At 46.9% G+C, this 15,023-nt stretch overlaps 1 non-coding gene across 1 annotated transcript; it reads left to right on the forward strand.

The window, feature by feature from the left end:
* Positions 1–273: 273 nt before the first annotated feature.
* Positions 274–411, forward strand: LOC114811895. The gene has a single exon (XR_003759591.1). It is a non-coding gene; the product is annotated as a small nucleolar RNA SNORA7 (small nucleolar RNA).
* Positions 412–15,023: the final 14,612 nt, after the last annotated feature.

Raw genomic sequence — 15,023 nt, forward strand, 5'->3', positions numbered from 1 at the left:
CACGGGCATGGGAGTCTAATCCCATCTTCGCCACTTGTCTGCTGTGTGACTTTGGGCAAGTCACTTAACATCTTTGGGCCTCATCTGTTAAACGGGGAGTACGACTGCGAGCCCCACATGGGACAGAAACTGTGTCCGACCTGATTAGCTTGTATCTGCCCCGGTGCTTAGAACAGTGCTTGACACATAGTAAGAACTCAACAAATAATTAAAAAATATTATATTTTATAATATTATTATAAAAATGTTATTATATTCAGACAACCCATCAGGCTCCTCTCAGGGTGGCACCTGGAGAGTTTCCAGTCCTCTACCAGTCTCGGCTACGGGAGGCAGAGCCAAGCAGAGGCCTAGCCGTTCCATTCCCAGCTTGGCCAGTGGCTAGCGAGCGGAAGGCAATCTGCTACAAGTCAAAACTCACCCGTGCTGGGCAGCAGCGGCACGGGAATCGAGGGCGGAGACTCGAGTTTACTGCGCGGAAGGCAGCAGTGGTAAACCACTTCTGTATTTTTTACCAAGAAAACTCTATGGATACACAACCAGAACGATTGCAGATGGAGAGCGGGGCCTGCTGGGAGCGATGTATGCATGGTGTCGCTATGGGTGGGAAACGACTCGACGGCATAAGGTAAGACAACTCATCGGGACAGACACCATGTCCTGCGATGGAATGTCTGGAAACCATTTATTTTCAGCCCCGACGAGGTAAAATTGGTACTTGTCACCCGACTGAGGCCGGGTTTCCTAGAATGTCTGCTCCGGTTTTTGATGGGGGGGGTGAAAAAAAAATCAATCTGAGGGTTTCAGTCGCTGAACAATCTCGACATGTGCTCACGAGTGTTGATCTTGGATATGTCAAATGGGAACATTCAATCACTGTAGATTTGGAGTTTTATTTTTGTTCAGTGAGACTTCTGCATCTATTCAATTCACACTTTGCTTTTGAGAGCAGACACTGTCTCTTATTACCATCGTTGGAGGGAACACATAATGTAATAAGTGAAACATCAAGAAGAAGTAAGAAAAATGGTTGGGTTCCAAATATGGTAACAGAGGAAATAAATCTTTCAAAGTCCACGTTTCCGACAGATAATGGCACCAACTTTTAGAAGCCTTCGATTAATTTTTGAGCGTGTCCCTGGTTAGACAGGAAAATCAGCCGTGCCGAGAGATGCAAGATGAAGTGGAGGAAGGTGTTTGAGGTTGTCAGTGATGAGCTTGGTTCTGGAGGAGCAGTATGGCCTAGTGGAAGGAACCCGAGCTTGGGAGTCAGAGGTCATGGGTTCTAATCCCTGCTCCGCCACTTGTCTTCTGTGTGACCTTGAGCAAGTCACTCACTTCTCTGTGCCTCAGTTACCTCATCTGGAAAATGGGGATTAAGACTGTGAGCCCCACGTGGGACAACCTGATCCCCTTGTATCCCCCCCCCCAGCGCTTAGGCTAGTGCTTTGCACATAGTAAGCGCTTAACAAATACCATCGTTATTATTATTGTTACTACATTTCTCTGTACCTCAGTTCCCTCATCTATAAAATGGGGGTTAAGACTGTCAACCGTCTGTGGGACAGGGACTGTGTCCAACCAAATGATCTTGTATCTAGCCCGGCCTTAGAACAGTGCCTGGCACACAGTGAGTGCTTAACAAATACCTTAATTATTAATTATTATTATTCTTACACTGCTTCTCCATGCCTCCCCCTAAACTGCACCCACAGAAACTACACTTCCGAACCATAATCTAAACCGGGGTCCCCCAAGACCTAAAAGCCTAGGCTCCGATTTACAGATGCTCAGGAAGAATTGACCCCCTGGGCTGCCCAGCAAGGGGTGGAATATGGTTTTAAGGTCCGTGCAGAAAGAGGTGGGTTGAAGTTACCAGCCAAATTGAAGGGAAAAGGAAAAATACATAAAGAGTTTTAGGCGGTTTAATGAGGCCTCGGCACAGGCGGACTCCTGAACTCATCTGTTGCCGAATTGTACACTCATTTATTCATTCAATAGTATTTATCGAGCGCTTACTACGTGCAGAGCACTGTACTAAGCGCTTGGAACGTACAATACGGCAACAGAGAGAGACCATCCCTCCCCAACGACGGGCTCACAGTCTAAAAGGGGGAGGCAGAGACAGCAAAGCAAAACAGAAGCAGCGTGGCTCAGTAGAAAGAGCCCGGGCTTGGGAGTCAGAAGTCATGGGTTCTAATCCCCTCTCTGCCACTTGTCAGCTGTGTGACTGTGGGCAAGTCGCTTCACTTCTCGGTGCCTCAGTTCCCTCATCTGGAAAATGGGGATTAACTAACTATGAGCCTCACGTGGGACAACCTGATGACCCTGTATCTACCCCAGTGCTTAGAACAGTGCTCTGCACATAGTAAGCGCTTAACAGATACCAGCATTATTATTATTATTATTATTATTTGCTGCTTTGAACGCCCGGGGATGATGACCACTGAGGGCGCCCATACTCCGTTTCACCAGCAGGTGTCGCCCGACTCCCACTTTTTTGTGGGGGGAAAAAGCAGGAAAATCTGACTTTTCTTCTATTTTGATGTATCAGTAATTGGGCTGTCGTGGGAAGAGGACGATAATTTAGGCCGTGTTTACAGAATAAAAATGATTTAACCTTCAGTCTTCCCGGGAACATTTTTCAAATACAGTCTTCCTGTGACCGTTTTTCAAATATAGTCTTCCTACTGAAGTCGTTGAAATGAAAGGGTGACTTCAAATGAAAAAGAAACGATTAGAGCGAAGGGAAATTCTATATCGTGTACCGAGCGAAGATGCAGGGAGAGGCGAGGTACGCAATCATCGCCTCCAAACGGAACGGCGACACTCGGATGCTTCTCTTTACCTCCGGAGTGGAGCGGAACGGCTGCTTGATTTTTATTTGTGCGGAAAGCTCTGGAGAATTTATTAGATTTTATTAGATTACTCATTTCTTAGATTTTTAGGTTTAGAGTTTCAGGGCACTAAAAGAGCTTTAATGGGGAGACATCACCGACTGTCAAGCTGCAAGGGAAATGGGAGAGAAGAGGAAGGGAAAACCAAAATGCACTTTTACTTATCAACCTCCAGCTATTTCTGAGAGGGAGAGAGCGTGAAGATGGGCAGTAAGGACATGACCGAGACACTGAGCCCCGGAAAATTGCCGAGATACGGAGGAGAGAGGGAGGTTGGATGGGCAGGTGACGGCAAAATCAGACTCTCCACTGAAGGTGAAGGAGCTCACCTCTGTAAAAGATGTGATCTCTTTCTGGTAGTGCTATTGAAGGTATAAAGAAATGACGGCTTTGGATGTGTGACGGCACCTCTTACCGAAGTCAAACCACTTTCATATCTTGTATTCTGTAAGATAGAGACAAGGGTCGGGGGGGAAGAGACGGAGCGGCCTAGTGGAAAAAGCACCGGGCTGGAGGTCAACGGACGTGGGTCCTGCTCCTGACTCCACTCGCTCACTCTTAGGGTGTGACCTTGGACAAGTCACTTAACCTCTCTGAGCTTCAGTTTCCCTATTTTTAGAATCGACCAATCAGTGATATTTAGGAAGTGTTTTCTGTGTGCAGAGCACTGTCTTAACTATTTATATGGTGTGGCTTAGTGGAAAGAGCAAAGGCTTGGGAGTCAGAGGATGTGGGTTCTAATCCCGGCTCCACCACTTGTCTGCCGTGTGACCTTGGTCAAGTCACTTCACTTCTCTGGGCCTCAGTTACCTCATCTGTAAAATGGAGAATAAAAAACCTGTGAGCCCCACGTGGGTAATCTTATTACCCTGTATCTACCCCAGTGCTTAGGACAGTGCTTGGCACATGGTAAGCGCTTAACAAATACCATAATGATAATGATAATAATTAGTATCATTATTAAATGGGGATTAAATACCTGTTCTCCCTCTTAACTTGGGCCCTGAGCCCCATGTGAGGCAGGGTCTGTGACCAATCTATCTTGAATCTACTGCGGCAATTAGTACAGTTTTGGCACATAGTAAGTGCTGACAGATATCACCAGGGAATGTGTCACCAGGGAACTTTCCCAAACGCTTAATGCGGTGCCTTGCCCACAGCAAGCGCTCAATAAATCGGATTGAGTGAGTGAATCCCTGAATTAGTATTATTAGACACCAGTCCCCAATTTTGTAAATGGAAATTTCGGCCTCTGCGAAGAAGCTGATCGATTGGCACATCGTGGCTGATGGGGGTTAGAAATAAAGTTCCAGAGGGAAGTAGAGCAAGCTGTTGTGCCCAGTCACACCCACCTCTGGACAGGACCAGGGCACTGCCAACCTTGCCACTGCTGTGGACTTCCACGTCCGGGTTGGAAATGGCCAGAATGGCCTAGGGGGTCCCACCCTGGTGGTCCTGGACCACAGCACCTGACACACTCCTCATCCTGACCCCGAACACTTTCTCGCGGCATAAGAGACCCCCACGGGAGATCCCGGAGGATGGAGTGGACGGCGGAAGCCACGGCGGCTACTTGGGCCGAAGACAGAGGAACAGCCCACCGTGTTCCACCTCGGAGCGGTCACAGCCAAACATTGCCGACGGCGGTCCTGGCTGCTGGTCCTTCTCTCTTGCTCGAGTGATTTTCCAGCATCTTTGGACATTGCCGCAAATTCTCCTACGAGTAGGACAGTCTCAGACCTCACCATCGACCTCTTCTCTTTCCTCCTTGATGTTCCAAAGCAGTGTTCCCTTGGGTAGCTGTGAGGCCCCGCTGCCCCGAGGAAGGATGTTGGTGGGGACATAGGAAGCTTGGGAGAGGAGCACTGATTTGGATGCCGACGTCTTGGCAGAAGAGTCTGCTTGAGAGGGATAATCCTGGAGGATCCTGGACAGAAGCTTCACATTGAGGTGGTTTTGAACCGCATCGTCAGGCTGGAACCCAGAGGCTGACGGAGGAGGCTGGCTGCCCAAAGAGGTTGGAGCACAAAAAATATGGGAGTGAAAAGAGGGGTAAGCTGAACCGAAGACCATTCTTTACTCCCCTGCTCCGGGCTCAGAAGTATCGTGACCTGTCTCTGATTTCGGGGAGATAAAACTCTGCAGAGAGGAGCTGAAAAGGAAGGTCACTCTTGGCTGAGGTTTAGTACTGACCTGCTGGGTTTAATGCCCCATCCTACTGGCCCCTTTTCGGTGAGGGAAAAAGGAACCCATTTTGTAAAAGCGATCGATATATAATTATAAAGTACTTACTGTATCCCAAACCCTACATCCCCACGAGAAGCAGCATAGCCTAGTGGAAGGACCACAGGACTGGGATTCAGATGACCTGGGTTCTCTAATCCCGGCTCTGCCACTTGGCTGCTGTGTGACCCTGGGCAATTCACTTAACTAGTCTGTACCTCAATTTCTTCACCTGTTAAATGGGGATTTATATACTTGTTGTCCCTCTCTAGACTGTGAGCCCCATGTAGGACAGGGAGTGGGTTGGACCTGATTAACTTGTCTCTACCCCAGCAGTTCGTGCAGTGCTTGGCACAGAGTCAGCACTTAATAAGTACAATGATTATTAATAATTATTCCTGGGATAGATACAAGATAATCAGATCAGATTCAGTCTCTTTATTTAAAACGGTATTTATTAAGCACTTAAAATGTTCCAGGCACTGAACTAAGTACTGGGGTAGATTCAAGCTAATCAGGCTGGACGCAGTCCTTGTCCCACATGGGACTCACAGCCTTAATCCTCATTTTACAGATGAAAGAACTGAGGCACAGAGAAGTGAAGTGACTTGCTCAAAGTCACACAGCAGACAGGTGGTGGAGTCAGGATTAGAACCCAGATCCTTCAGACTCCCAGGCCTATGCTCTATCCACTAGTCCTTGCTGCTTTTCATTGTGATAATCAAATTATTTTGTAGATAGAAGGTGCTTTTTTTTTTAGGGGGGAAGGGGGAAGACTGGAAACACCCTGTTAGGCAGTGACCCTTTATTAAATTTTTATCTTCAAGTACTACTCACACAGGTTGTAAAGATCCATAGGGCTACTGGAAAGAACAATAATTTTCATATCCTGGTTACATGGTGTTGGTAATATTTGCTTACCCTTAATACCTATTGTAAAACAGTCACCTCTCCTCCTCAAGGGTTACATAGCCCTGTTTACTGCAGAATAGTTTCCTCTTTCCTTCCAGAGAGCATTGAACTTTATAACAGACAGAGCACATCTTATGCGTGGGTAAATTTCTCAATCATACTTTCCAAGCGCTTAGTTCAGTGCTCTGCACACGATAAGCGCTCAGTACATACTATTGAAGGAATGAATGAACGAATGAATTTCTGGTTCTTCCCAAGTTTGCAGTTATTAAAGCCAGCCCACTGAGAAGCAGGACACTAGAAAAGGGAGGCGGAACAATGACCAAGGCAAATAATGGGAAGGATTTCCAGGGGCACTTTTTTAATGGTGAAATTGATAAATCAATTATTTATTGAGTGTTTCTCGTGCGCAGAGCATTGTATTCACGAGCTCTTTCATTCATTCAATCGTATGATAATAATAATAGTAGTAATTATGGCATTTGTTAAGTGCTTACTATATGCTAGGCCTTGTAGTAAAGGCTGGGGTGGATTCAGGTAAATCGGGTTGGACACAGTCCCTGTCTCACCTGACGCTCACTGTCTCAATTTCCATTTTACAGATGAGGTAACCGGGGCACAGAGAAGTGGAGTGACTTGCCTAAGGTCACACAGCAGATAAGTGGCGGAGCCTGGATTAGAACCCATGGACCTTCTGACTTCCAGGCCCATGTTCTTTCATTCATTCTTTCAAAAGTATTTATTTCCACTACATCATGCTGCTTCTTTATCGAGTGCTTACTGTGGGCACTTGGGAGGGTGAAATATAACCGAGTCAGTAAATACGTCCCCTGCCCACATGGAGTTTAGAGTCTAGAGGGGAGACAGACAAAATGCAATAAATTACAGATAGGTACATAAATGAGAGTCACATTATGGCAATTCGGTTCTTCCTACAGGATTTCTTCCTGCAGGCTTTCTGTCTCCCTCCAGATGACTTTGCCCCCTTGCATAGGCTGTGGCTTTTTAGCTGACCCCCCCCAAAACCCAGTGGATCTACCACCTCTTGATAGCGGTAGGTGTGGGACAGCATCGGACAACTCTTTTCTAGGGGCATCCATTGTCACGGGTAGAGACTTTGCAGAGATCATGAGCACATTTGGATCGTTCCTCATCATTTCCCTGTTTTGAACTCTCGCAGAATCTCCTTTCTCATCGGCAAATGTGGTAAAGTAGACGTGTCTGGAGCCACCAACAATCTCGCCTCCTAATTCCTCCTCTACGGAGCATTCACTGCACCCTGGTCGAGTCTTCCCTGCCGTTTGGCTTCTGGTAGGGCTCAGACGGTACCGGTGGAATCTCTCCTTTTCCTGAAAGCGGCAAAACTGAATGCAGCTTTCACTTCTCTAAAGGGACCCGGACAAAAAGGCAGCCACGAAACGACAGTCCTCATGGAGAAGCGGAAGGCTTGCCGCTGCCCAAACCCCATCTGGCGGGTTTCCAGACATCAGTCAATCGTATTTATTGATGTTTATGGTGTGCTGGACATTTTTTTAAGTGCACGGCAGAGTTAATACCAACTCTGTTATACTGTACTCTCCCAAGTACTTAGTGTTGTGCTCTGCACACAGTAAGTTCTCAATAAATACCGGTGATTGATTGACAGATAACAATCCCCACTCACAAGGAGCTTACAGTCTAGTTGGGAAGGCAGACATTAAAATAAATTACAGAGAAGGTGAACAACAGGGTATGAGGATATGTACACAAGTGCCAGTTGAATGCTTAAATACAGATAGTTATCTCCCAATCCAGGTAATTAGCGACCATCTATCTCTATTGGTCCATAATAATAATGAGGGTGTCTGTAATAATAATAGTAATCCAGGTATTTGTTAAGCACTTAACTATGTGGCAGGTACTGTGCTAACTGCTGGGGTAGAAGCAGCGTGCTCTGCACATAGTAAGCGTTTAACAAATACCATAATTATTATTAATTATTATACAGATAATCAGGTCCCACATGGGGCTCACAGCCTAAGAGGGAGAAAGGGTGTTGAATTCCCATTTTGCAGATGAGGGAACTGAGGCCCAGGGAATGATAATAATAATGCTGGTATTTGTTAGCGCTCACTATGTGCAAAGCACAGTTCTAAGCGCTGAGGGGATACAAGGTGATCAGGTTGTCCCACATGGGGCTCACAGTCTTCATCCCCATTTTACCAATGAGGTAACTGAGGCACAGAGAAGTGAAGTGACTTGCTCAGAGTCACCCAGCTGACACGTGGCGGAGCCAGGATTAGAACCCATGACCACTGACTCCCAAGCCAGTGCTCTTTCCACTGACCCACCCTGCTTCTCTTGACTTGCCCAAGATCAAAAAGCCAGTATGTGGCAGAGCTGCGATTAGAATCCAGATCCTCGGACTCCCAGGCCCGGGCTCTTTCCACTAGGCCATGCTGCTTCTCATCAAGCAAATACGTTAAGAAAGAAATGGCAGAAGTGTCATGTCCTAGCTAACCAGAGATAGGTGCTGTTTAATTTGTTTTTTTGTAATTTGGTATCCGTTAAGCGCGTACTACATGCAAGAAGGAGCGTGGCTGAGTGGAAAGAGCATGGGCTTGGGAGCCAGAGGTCATGGGTTCGAATCCCAGCTCTGCCACTTGTCAGCTGTGTGACTGTGGGCAAGTCACTTCACTTCTCTGGGCCTCAGTTCCCTCATCTGTAAAATGGGGATTAAGACTGTGAGCCTCATGTGGGGCAACCTGATGACCCTGTATCTACCCCAGCGCTTAAAACAGTGCTCTGCACATAGTAAGCGCTTAACAAATACCAACATTATTATTATTAAATGCTGGGACAGATACAAGACGATCAGGATGGACATGGTCCAAGTCCCCCAGAAGGCTCAGAGCTTTAATTCCCATTTTACAGTTGAGGTAACTGAGGCACGAGAAGTGAAGTGACTTGTCCAGAGTCTCACAGCAGCAAGTAGGAGACCTGGGATTAGAAACCGGGCCTTCTGACCCCCAGGCCCGTGCTCTATCTATTAGGCCACGCCGAATCCCGCCTCAGTCACGGAGGACGATTTTGGTTGTCTGTGGAACGGCCCTGGGGCCGGTTGAGGCAGGTCCTCTAATTTGGTTTTTGCCAGACTAATTGTCAGCCAATGCCACCGAGTTAATCCTGAGAAACGATCGACAGTTAGCCACAGGTCCTCCGGCGCCTGAATTTCTGGCGCCGGCTGAGCGGCGGCACGGACGACGTCTTCGAAGACTTTCACAGAGGCCGGCGTCCTGCCGGGATCCAAAAAGCCTTCCGGGGGAGCAGAAACACATTCTTCCGCAGGTGTTCGGGTTTCACGTTGCGTCATCGATCATTCCCGGCTAGAGCCGGCAGAGAGGCCACGGGATGTGACCTGGCCTGACACCCATTTGTGAGGGGAAACAGCCGCCGTCGGACACCATCTGTACCGGCTTGGCCAGCTGTCAGGAGAGCAGTTGCCTCAGGACGTTGAGAGATTTCTGTGGAGAGCTGAATAAAAGGGTCGTTAGAAACCCGGCGCGCTCGGGGTAGCTCTGCCGTTGGTTTTTTGGGGAAAGGGCACTGCTCTAGAAATCAAGAAACCTGGGTTCCCTGGTTTTGCCTGCAGCTAATAGTCATAATAACGAATGTGGTATTTATTAATAATAATAATAATAATAATATTGGTATTTGTTAAGCGCTTACTATGTGCCGAGCACTGTTCTAAGCGCTGGGGTAGACACAGGGGAATCAGGTTGTCCCACGTGGGGCTCACAGTCTTAATCCCCATTTTACAGATGAGGGAACTGAGGCACCGAGAAGTTAAGTGACTTGCCCAAAGTCACACAGCTGACAAGTGGCAGAGCTGGGGTTCGAACCCATGACCTCTGACTCCAAAGCCCGTGCTCTTTCCAGTGAGCCACGCTGCTTCTCTAAGCACTCATCATATGTGTAACACGCGCTGTGATACACGTATATCAAAGCCTCATTGAAGACGCGTCTCCTCCAAGAGGCCTTCCCAGACTAAGCCCCATTTTTCCTCCTCTCCCACTCCCTTCTGCGTCACCCTGACTCGCTCCCCTTGCTCTTCCCTCCCCTCCCGGCCCCACAGCACTTATGTATATATTGAGAAGCAGCGTGGCTCAGTGGAAAGAGCCCGGGCTTGGGAGTCAGAGGTCATGTGTTCGAATCCTGGCTCTGCCACTCGTCAGCTGTGTGACTGTGGGCAAGTCACTTCACTTCTCTGTGCCTCAGTTAGCTCATCTGTAAAATGAGGATTAACTGTGAGCCTCACGTGGGACAACCTGATTACCCTGTACCTACCCCAGCGCTTAGAACGGTGCTCTGCACATAGTAAGCGCTTAACAAATATCAACATTATTATTATTATCTGCCATTTTATTTATTTGTATCGATATCTGTCTCTCCCGCTCTAGACCCCGAGCTCGTTGTGGGCGGGGATTGTCACTTTTTTAGTGCGATATTGTTCTTTCCCAAGCACTTAGTGCGGTGCTCCGCATTCATTCATTCAATCGTATTTATTGATCGCTTACTGTGTGCCGAGTGCCGTACTAAGCGCTTGGAAAGTACACGCAGAAAGTGCTCAATAAATACGATTGAATGAATGGAAACAATCTGTCCAGTGTGGGGCTCACAGTCTAAGGAGGAGGGTATTTCAGCCCCATTTTGCAGATGAAGAAACTGAAGCACAGAGAAGTTAGGGGACTTGTGCAAGGTCACAGTGGCTGAGCTAGGATTAGAAATCTGTTTCTCTGATCTCCCGACGCCCCTGCTCTTTTCCCCTAGACCATTGCTTTTCACTTGGTCTCTGCTGGCTAATGGGGGTGGAAAATGCACTTGCACTTCACAGGGTCCAGCACCTCCGCCTTCCCCTGAGGTTATCGCTTTAGTGTGGCTCAGTGGAAAGAGTCCGGGCTTGGGAGTCAGAGGTCATGGGTTCGAATCCCGGTTCTGCCACTTGTCAGCTGTGTGACTGTGGGCAAGCCACTTCACTTCTCTGTGCCTCAGTTAGCTCATCTGTAAAATGGGGATTAACTGTGAGCCTCACGTGGGACAACCTGATTACCCTGTATCTACCCCAGCGCTTAGAACAGTGCTCTGCACATAGGAGGCGCTTAACAAATACCAACATTATTATTATTAAATTACGGCAGAAACGCAGGAACCTGCAAAATGCTCTTGGGTGGCAAGACCGGGCTCATGGTCTTTCCAAGGATCCCTACCCAGGATGTAATGTAGACATTCGAAGCCACAGTGACAGGATTCATCTTCCCCCAACTCTCGGTCTGCTCACGTCACTCCCAATAATAATAATGATTATGGTATTTGTTAAGCACTTACTATGTGCCAGGCACTGTTCTAAGCCCCGGGGTGGATACCGGCAAATCAGATTGGACCCAGTCCCTGTCCCGTGGGGACCTCACAGTCTCAATCCCCATTTTACAGATGGTGTAACTGAGGCACAGAGAAGTTAATATTGATGATGGTATTTGTTAAGCACTTACTATGTGCCCAGCACTGATCTAAGCGCCGCGATAAATGCAAGGTAATCGGGTTGTCCCACGTGGGGCTTGCAGTCCTAATTCCCATTTTCCAGATGAGGTAACTGAGGCACAAAGAAGTTAAGTGGCTTGCCCCAGGTCGCACGGAAATCAAGTGGCGGGGCCAGGATTAGAACCCATGTCCTCTGCCTCCCAAGCCCGTGTTCTTGACACTAGGCCATGCTGCTTCTCTTCTCAGCATGTACCTAGAAACTGGACTTAAACGAGTTGAAATGCAGCCCTTAGGTACCTATCCCCTGCTTTCCCTGTCAGTGATATATTTCACTGTCCGCCTCCCCGACTACACTATAAACTCCTTGAGAGCAGGGATCTCGTCTACTAACTCTATTGTAATGAACTCTTCTTCCAAGTGCTTAGTACAGTGTCCTGCACACTGCAATTGCTCCATAAAATGCCACTGATGAATCGCAACGGTATTTTTGGAAGACTCGGATGTGCTGTGTTTTCCCTCCCGCTACTATGCTGCTGTTAGTTCAAGATCCCATAAATTAGAAAGTACATAAAGAGAAAGATAAAGAATGGGAACGTGTTATAGCACCTATTATCAACATTCGAAGTTGGGTATATTTGAAACTCCACGATTGAAATTTGCCCATCTAATTAGAATTATAAGGTAAGAAGAAGACTCAAAACCTTCCATTACCTTAATGCCAAGAATTGATTATCTAAATAATCAAAATATATATTCCCTCCAAGGCTTTATTCTTCTTCTTCCTTTGGCCTTTATTTGGCCTTGTGAATCAATATTTCTTTAGAGCCGTTTGAGGGCTGGGAGAGCAATAACGGTTTGTGGAAAGCCATATATTCCTCCCCCCTGACTTCCTTGCCTGATTGCTGAATGTTTCTCTAAACCATACTGGGCTGCGATATTAACATCTCAGCTTTTTCCCCCTTTGGCTTATTGCTTTGCGGGAAATGTCCTCGGTATCTATGTTAACCGGAGCACATATCGAAGGAACACAGTGCGAGGAAATTGGGTGCTTCTAGGTTTCTCTCATGGTTTCTTGGGACCCTCCAGTGTCCACCCTGCTCAGCAGATGGGGATACCCGCCCCCCCCCCGTCATGAATGAATGAATGAATGAACTACATAAAAAGGACCGCCTTGTTCTTCAAGTCCATTTTTCTTTTTAATGGCATTTGTTAAGTGCTTACTCTGTTAATGAATTAATCACTGGGATAGATAATGATAACTGTGGTATTTGTTAAGGGCTTACTTTGTGCCAGGCCCTGTACTAAGCACTGGCATGGATACAAGCAAATTGAATTGGACACAGTCCCTGACCGACATGGAGCTCACCGTCTCAATCCCCACTTTACAGATGTTGTAAATGAGGCACGGAGAAGGCAAGTGACTTGCCCATGTTTACACAGGAGACATGTGGCTAAGATGGGATTAGAACCCAGGTCTTTCTTACTCCCAGGCCCACGGTCTATCCGCTAGACCGTCCTGATTCTCTACCAGCTAATCAGGTTGGTCACTGTCCCTCTCCTCCGTGGGGCTCAGTCTTAATCCCCATTTTACGGATGAGTTAACCGATTCACAGAGAAGGGAAGTGACTTGACCAAGGTCACAGAACAGATAAGTGGCAAAGCGAGAATAAGAACGCAGGTCTTTCTGGAATCAAATTAGACTCACAGGTCCACGCTCTATCCACTAGACAACACTGCTGCTATTAGAACCCAAGTCATCTCTCTAGGAGAGCCATCAATCTTAGATAGTTTTTCTGAAGGTTGCTCATACAACTTCCCATGATAATAATAATAATAATAATAATGATGATAATAGTACTTGTTAAGAGCTTATTATGTGCCAAGCACTGTTCTAAGCACAGGGTTGGATACAAGGTAATAAGATTGTCCCTCGTGGGGCTCACACTCTCAATCCCCATTTTGCGGATGAGGTAACTGAGGCCCAGAGAAGTTAAATGGCTTACCCAAGGTCACACGGCAGACAAGCGGCGGAGTAGGGATTAGAACCCACATCCTATTACTCCCAAGCCTGTGCTCTTTCCACTAAGCCACGCTGCTTCATAAGTCCCCTGACTTTTCTACCTTCTTGTCACTGTATGCAAAGACCAGATTTCCCTTTTCCTTTAATTTTAAGAAAGTATATAAAAAATGCAAATCCCATTAAAAAAGCCAATCCAGTCTTTTGATCTTTTCACAGTAATAACAGGGAAGCCGATCTCAAGAGAAAAGTTTTAAAACTGCTCTTATCCCTGCATTTTGATTTATAATTATATCAGTTGGGCTGTCACTTGAAGGTCACATAAAATTCCTTTCCATAAGTAGCATGTCAGCCATCTTCTCGCTTTTGTTTCTTGATGGTCTAGACAAAGTTGGGGATCATTATCTTCTCTTTATACCAAATAGTGATTTAGACCAATGTTTCACCCAGGAAATCCTCCTGCAGCACTTGGCAGCTGTCCTTTTTAAAAAAAGGAAGACTCTTTACTCCCCCACACCTTCCCTATTCCTTGATTTCTCTCTGTTTGCCGACTGACCTTAATGTAGATATCCTGGTGACTCAATCAATCCAGCTATCGTATTCGTTAAGCACTTACTGTGTGCAGAACACTGTACTTCATGCTTGGGGGAGTACACTATAGCAGAGTTGGCAGAAAGGCTGTAGATGGAGTGAATAAAGGATGAAAATCCAAGGGCAAGAGTGATGCAGAAGGGAGATGGAGAAGAGGACATGAGAGCTAAGCTTAGAAAAATGACCTAGGTATCCGAGCGAAGTATGGACCCAAGCGGGGAGAGACAGGGAGTGGGGCGGTTGCAAAGAGGCTAGATGGAATAGGATAAGTGCTTTGATCAGTGTATATTAGCAGTTTGGATGGAGAAGAGAGGGCTGATTTTAGCGACGTGAAGGCCGAACGGAAAGGATAGGGTGACAGATTGAATATGTGGGTTGAATGAGGGAGATGAGTTCAGGATAATGCCAAGGTTATGAAGTTGTAAGGCAGGGAAGATGGTGCTGTCATCTACAGCGATGGGAAAGTCAGCGGGAGGTCAGAATTGGGTGGAAAGATGAAGAATTCTCCTTTGGACCTGTTTAGTATGAGGTGTCGGTGGGACGTCCAAGAAGAGATGTCCCGAAGGCAGAAAGAAATACAAGATGACGGAGAAAGAGAGAGATCAGAACTGGAGATATAGATTTGGGAATCAACCGTGTAGTGACTGTAGTTGAAGCCATGGGAGTGGATGGGGATGGAGAATAGAGGGGGACCCAGAACCGGTACCCCATTTAGAGGATGGGAGGCAGAGGAGGAGGAGGCTTCAAAGGAGACCGAGAAAGAGCTGCCAGAGAGATAGGAAGAGAACCAGGAGAGGACCGTGTCCGTGAAGCCAAGATTAGGGAATGTTTTCAGGAGAAGGTGGTGCTTGAGAAAGTATAATTCT

This window comes from Ornithorhynchus anatinus, chromosome 4, assembly GCF_004115215.2.
Source record: "Ornithorhynchus anatinus isolate Pmale09 chromosome 4, mOrnAna1.pri.v4, whole genome shotgun sequence".
In the NCBI taxonomy this organism is placed as follows: domain Eukaryota; kingdom Metazoa; phylum Chordata; class Mammalia; order Monotremata; family Ornithorhynchidae; genus Ornithorhynchus; species Ornithorhynchus anatinus.